The sequence below is a fragment of the Pezoporus flaviventris genome, unplaced genomic scaffold, assembly GCF_033815535.1.
Source record: "Pezoporus flaviventris isolate CSIRO_AGI_PZ_B2104156 unplaced genomic scaffold, CSIRO_AGI_Pfla_v1 ptg000045l, whole genome shotgun sequence".
Lineage (NCBI taxonomy): Eukaryota > Metazoa > Chordata > Aves > Psittaciformes > Psittacidae > Pezoporus > Pezoporus flaviventris.
Window position 1 is genome coordinate 18425103 of NW_026892593.1, and position 6787 is coordinate 18431889.

Consider the following 6787-nt stretch of genomic DNA (forward strand, 5'->3'; position numbering starts at 1 on the left):
CTGGTAATGAGCTACACTGTTCATTATGATCCTTTTTTTTAAATCTTGTCCACCACATTTCATGCCTTCTGGCTTTTTCTCCATCTTCACTTACTCTCACACATGGAGAGTGTGAGAGTAAGTGAAGTTGGTCCTGTCAGACCAACAGGAAAATGGACAGATGACTCACTAAGAAATTGGACTGCTGACCTTGGCAACACTTAATTTGCTGCTGCGCTAAAACTGCCTCTCATCAGGCTGACCTTATTACTTCACTGGCCTTCTCTTGTCTTCAACTGGTTGAAAGCACTTACTGTCAGCAGCTGCTGCTCTCTTCAGGGCAATGTGGTGGTAGTTTCTCATAAAGCTCCTACTTGCTAGACTAATAAACCTAATATAAATTTAAAAAAAAAACTGCCCACCCCAAGAGAAATTTAGAGCTGGATATCAATATAGATGATAAATTATCTCTGTCAATGCATAGCAATATCTGTTGAATATCACATAAGTCAGACTAATAGCTATAAATAACATTTTATTTAATTTTTTTAATTAAAAGCCATTAGCCAATCTGAGAAGAAAGGAATTATGAAAGCTGATGAGAGCATGCAGAACTTCAAATTTCTGATGATTTTATTAAGTTCTTAAAGATGATGGGATATGATTTTTCTGTCTGAAAAAAGCAATGTGGATGAATAAAAGTTTCTGTGTTGGGGTGGCAAGGGTCTGGTAAGGGGAAGTTGCAGAGGTGGCCCCTGTGGAAGGTCAGGGACAGTGCTGGACACAGCTCCAGATGGCTCTGGACAAATTCCAGGACAAAGCTGAGCCCATCAGTGAAGGAGAGAATAAGGGAACAGAGGTAGGAGGAAGGAATCGGAAGGAAACAGAAAGAGAACCCTGAGGTCAGAGGGGTAGGAGCTGCTCCATACCAGAGTAGGCATTCCCAAAGGGACAGAGCCTGTGGAGGACGACCCATGCCAGTGCAAAGGAAAAGAGCAAAGAAGCAGCAAAAAAAAGAACCACTGTGTTCTAACTGCAAAGACCACCCCCCCTTACTCCTCACCCCCTCCCTGTCTTTTGCATTCCTTGCCTCATTGAACGCATAGCCTACAGGCATAACGAGGTGGGAGGGGAGGTGTCTGATGTGAAGACACGAGCCTGGGAAAAGGAATGGTGTGTTTTTCCTGTTTTAATGCTTTTTTCCTTGGGGGTTTTGTTGTTTTTTGTTTTTTGTCTCTTTAATACCTGAAGGAGTAAATAAATATCCAATTAGATTCTATTTTGCCTGTTTCCATAATTGGTAAGTGACGCCTTTGTCTCTATCTTGACCTCCTGTCTGCCTTGCTCCTGTTCTATTTTCTCCCTTGCCATGCTGAGGGTGGGGGGCAGTGAGCACACAGTTTGTACGCTCAACTGCCAGCCAGGGCCAACCCACCACTACTTCCTTAGTAATTATCTTTTTAGTAATGTTGCTGGCTTCTTCAGTAATCCCTGCTCTTAAAAAGAAACGCACCTTGTTTAGAAGAATCTACCTCTCTAAGTCACAGAGAAGCTAGAACTTGTGAAATCCTCACTGTTGTAAATATTTCAGAAACAGAGAAGACATATGCAGATATGTAGTGCTTGATCAATTATAATGTTCTGAGAACAGAATCACACAAAAGATTCTCATGAAACTTGCAAAGAAATGCTCATATTCACCAAGGTTGAGACAAAAGTGATCTACATGATCCTCCCTAGTGTGTCTTCTTGGAAAAATGTCCTGTTTTCTTTGAAAATACCATCTTAGATATCTTCTCTACAGATATAAACTACATCAACATTAATAATCATATGTAAATAAATTGACCTTCTCCTCTAAAAGAAGACTATTTGTATTAGCAAGAGTTGCAAGCTCCAAATGTGGTGTGCTGTTACACTCCTTCAAGCCTGACTGCTTTCTTAAAGATGCAGAAATCGGTATCAGGAATCCTTGTCTATATTCATTGCAAATGCAGCATTCATCTGCAGTTTTTCAAAATAATTAGATGCTTGGTTGAGCACCTAGTTTTAGTCAGTTCAGTTGAATGCACATATAATTATATCAGAAATTCTGTCTAGAATATTTATTCCTTTTTGTTACCAATCAAATTATGAAATAGATTTTAAATTTTCTTTTTGAAACCACTTAGCACTTCTTAGATTTTTCAGTTACCTAAAAGATTACAATCGCACCAATAACATTAAAACACACAGACCACAAAACTGAATAACACTGTCAATATATAAAAAAGAACAAAGAACTAAAGCAGCAGGAATAGGTGGCCATGAACAATCACGCAAGATTGTGTAAAATGAAACTAAATTACAGCTTTTAAGCACATAATAACCACAACCAATCAAATACAATGAATATATACTAAGTCACAAAAAAGCAACAAATCATAAATATTTCACAGTCTGCATGTAAAGAGCCTTCCATCCTTGGCCAGTGATTGCTTTGCGCTAACATAAAAGGCATAGAATAATGCTGAGAATAATACAGTTTTAAGAAGAGAAAAAATTTTAAGTAAGTTTCATACCAAATCTTATAGAACCATAGACAAATAGAGTTGAAATGACCTCCAGAAAGTATCTTATCCATCCATCTACTCTGAGACAGATCAGCAACTTAAACGAAATATTTTATTAACCTGGTCAAAAAAAAAGATCCATTTAGTAATGCAGATTTCAGAAAAATTATTCTATGCCTCAACATCTTTTTTTGTCGGAGTCCGTCCTATTCTCCAATAAGAATAATCCATTTTGTAATTTAAGCTTATTACTTCTCCTGTGTACCATGGACACACAGAAACAATTATTTCTTCTTTGCTCCTATTTATTTACCACGTGACTCAACAGGAGAAAAACATACTCTTGACTTCAGGCTAAATAATCCCAGATCTTTCCATTCATCTTTAGAAATTATGTTTCCTAAGCCTTTCATCATTCTTGCTGATGTCCTTCAGAACCTCTCCAACTGACCTATGTTTTTCTTGAAGTTTCATGACAGAAAATACACACATTACTTCAGTTTATCAGAGCCCTTGAACAGAAAGATTATTTTACGTATCTTACAGGTTTTTTATGTCATTTGTTCTTTTCCAGAACGGAATGACACGGCTGACCCACAATCAGCTTGTGATTCATTCCTTTTTGCTCCAAGGGACTGCCACTTAGCCCACTGTTTTTCCTCATGTATTTATGCAGTTGACAATTTCTGATTAAGTGTAGTGTCTTTTGCTTGTCCCTATTGACTGTATCTTATTTTTAAAACCCTTTTCTTCAATTTGACAAAATATTTTTGTAGTACAACAAAGAAGCAACATCCTTGGTATGTGATATTATTTAAGAGTCTTTCTTCAGATTACCTTGCTTCCCAGGTGTGCTATATTTAAGAGACCACTGCAAGAACTCCATTGCTGAGGATATGAGAATATACCAGCATATTCTCATAATTCTGGAGGTCCTGAATATCTGCTGTGACACTTTTATGGAAATTCAGCTCATGCTGTACCTCTCAAGAGTTCAGTAGTCTGCTAAATAAGGTCTCAACACAGTCAAAGAATGCTTATTGCCACAAAATTCCATGTGGTTTCAAGTCCCACAAAAATCATCAAAGTACCGCACAGGTGAACTCAAAAAAACCTTGGCCAGTAATGATGAAATCACAAGCATTCTTAAGCAAACCTTAGAAGTAAAGATGAGTGCAAAATCATCAATAAACTGTTATATCAGATATTTTCACACAGGTTAGAAAATTTTCCTGTGCTTCCTCCTTACTCAGCTGCTGAGGGATTCTTTTTCATGTCAGTCATGGTTAAAAAAAAAAAAAAAAAAGGAATATTTTGACTCAGTCTGAATATTTTGGCTGTTTCCAAATGTAAAGAAATGCTTATGTTTACCATGTTTTGGTAAACTCTGCTTCTGTTCTTCTGTAATACAAAAGTTTCAAAAAATAATCATCTGGCCTGAGAAAATAAGCAGATAAAAAATTCTGGAAGATTAAAACCAAACATCTTCAAAATTATAAAAGTTTTGAGATAGGGTAGTTCGCCATTCATGGTAGAAGAACTTCTGTTCAGGTTTTCACAGAGCACTGAAGCAAAAGGGGTTAAGAGCCTGATGCTTTAGCTTCCAGGTCTTGAAAACCACTTAAGGTCCTTTGAGTTAAAACTTAAATTAAGGATCTCTTAGAAAATCTTCAGGATGTCTCAGGACAGGAGGTGAACATGACTAGCGATAAAGTCATTCTCTTTAAGCCACAGGTCTTTCCCCTCCTTTATTTACACAATTTTGATTTTCATTTAATTTTCCTTCTATCTTGCTGAAAGCAAAATATATAACTTTTTAAAAATATATTGATGCAAAGCCAAAATGAGAATGTAAAAAAAAGCAGGAAAAAAAATTATATAGATAGGTAGATATTTAATTATCCCACCACAGTCACTGAAGACAAAATTATCAGAATTGAGCCCTAACAGCTAAAGATTTTTCAAGAAAAAGAACAAATGCTCTTTGTGCTTTTATATACACCAAAAAGTCTTGGGTTCCTTAAATTATAATTCATGTAGTGAAGTTTTCTTCAGGCTGAAGAATGCAATGATATCTAGAAAACTGACACCATTATCACGCCAGTGAAAGCTAAGTAACGTAAGGAATGGGTTTCCCAGTAACTTCTCAAGTCTCCTCTTGCTTCCTGACTTTTTTTTGGTTTTAATTATCTCACTACATTATAAATTAACTTTAGTACTAATTGTCTCAGTGTATTCTGACTGTAAACCTAGCAGGGTAGAGACTACCATCGCACTGCAGAACACAAATGGATTTTCAGTTCATGATGGCATCTATAGAATTCCACAGGGAGGACAATGATGCCTGGGATAATAACCAAAGTCAGACTTTCATTCCTGAAACTGAAGAACTTGAATTTTCCAAATAAACTGGTTGCTAAAGAATGCTGTTTAAAAAGTCAGAAAAAAACTTCCCTTTCAGTTCTTAATATATAAAGCAATTGCTTCAGTTAATGAAAATAGCAGAGCAAGAAACACTTCACTATATTAAAATAGCTCTTACAGAAATAGTTTTACTTATCTGTGCTCACACAATTTCACCCTTTAATAAGCTCTTTCAAGGACTTCCTTGAAAACAAATGCCTAGGTTCCTGTCCTCTGTTGTCGACAATTGAAGCACATTTACCAAATTTACCTGTAATGAATGGGCATACAACGCTCTAACATCAAGTACAAGCACATAAAAGATTAAACACCTCACTGATGACATTTTCTTTGTCATTGTCTTGTACTTATGAATGTTATACTTTTCTTATGAAAAATATCTTATATTCATGGATTTATTACTGTGGTTGCAAAAAAAAAAAAAAAAAAATAAGATCCAGTGCTTCTGAAGTGTTGGGGTTTCTTTTAAATTTTCCTTATCTTACTCCCAGGACATGTGTCACACTAACACATCAACTCTTTGGTAAACTACATAAATTAGATTTATTTTTGCAGGAGCTTTCTTAGTCAGGATAAGCTTTCAAGCATCAGTGAAGGAAGTACACACAAACTTCTATAGCTAGTCAGACAGATGAGATTTTAGAATAAAGAACAGTATTTCTACATTCTTAGAGTAGGGAGTATTTAAAATACAGAAAAACTACTATGCAAAGAGAAAACAAATTTCTGTTATTGTTCATTTCACCAGAAGGCTTTTGTGTAGCTGCCGCATTAGAAAATAAAATAGTATTGCTAAGCAAATAATACACAACCACAGAGCAAGCATACTTAAAGAGTGTATTGAATTTAGAAAAGAAAAATGTCTCATTTTAAACAAAGAGGCAGACTTAATACTGGCAAACAAAAATCTAATCTGCAGTATCTGTGATGATCTTATGAATGGGAAACCCTTGAAACCAACAGAAAGACTAAGATTGACTTTAATCATCTTTGGGTTGGGTTCTAAAATTTACACTGACTCTAATAACTATTTATATTCTATTAATACCTGTCTTATTAATGCTGAAAACCCCAGTAAGCTTTGAATTAGCCAGTAGGTATAAGAACTGTTCCTTTGAGAGTGACTCCATGTATCACCATCTTTTATAAGAGAACTTGGGACTGAAGATATATTTTAGATTTGCTGAACCACATAATTGCCACAAGCAAAGAAGTTTCAGGAATCACAATAGTGGAGACCTTCTTCACTCCTCTGCCTTACATTCAGCTTTTTGCTTTTCCCTGGATGTTCTCCCATTTCTTTTCCTTATCACCTAGACACAGGAGAAAATTGTCTTCTGACCAGAATGTGTCTTTCTTCACCCACTACTCTGTTAAGAGAGTTATTTACAGCTGGCTTCTTGTGGTCAGGGACTCATGAATCTGTTATGTGAGTGAGGTACTGAAATACCAGCAACAACCTGTGAAAGTGGTCCACTGCTATCATATAACTTGCACAATCTATAACCTATGGAATTCGGTCTAATAAAAGATTTATCCTCCTTTGCAAATCTTGCTCCCTTAATTATCATAATGTATCCATTAAATACTTACTAAATGTATGTTCTGTTTATTTTTACATCAACATAAGCTATATCCATGTACGTGAGATTCAATTACATAGAACATTAGTATAATACTAATAGTGAAGAATTACTTATTTAAGTAATTCTGATTTCAAGTATACTGATTTCAAAAGACTCTAATTCTGGCCTCTGTATTTCAGGTTTGCCAGCAGCAATAACAAAAATTCATGGACCTGACTGTCCTTTAGAGAACAAAAATCATTTAAG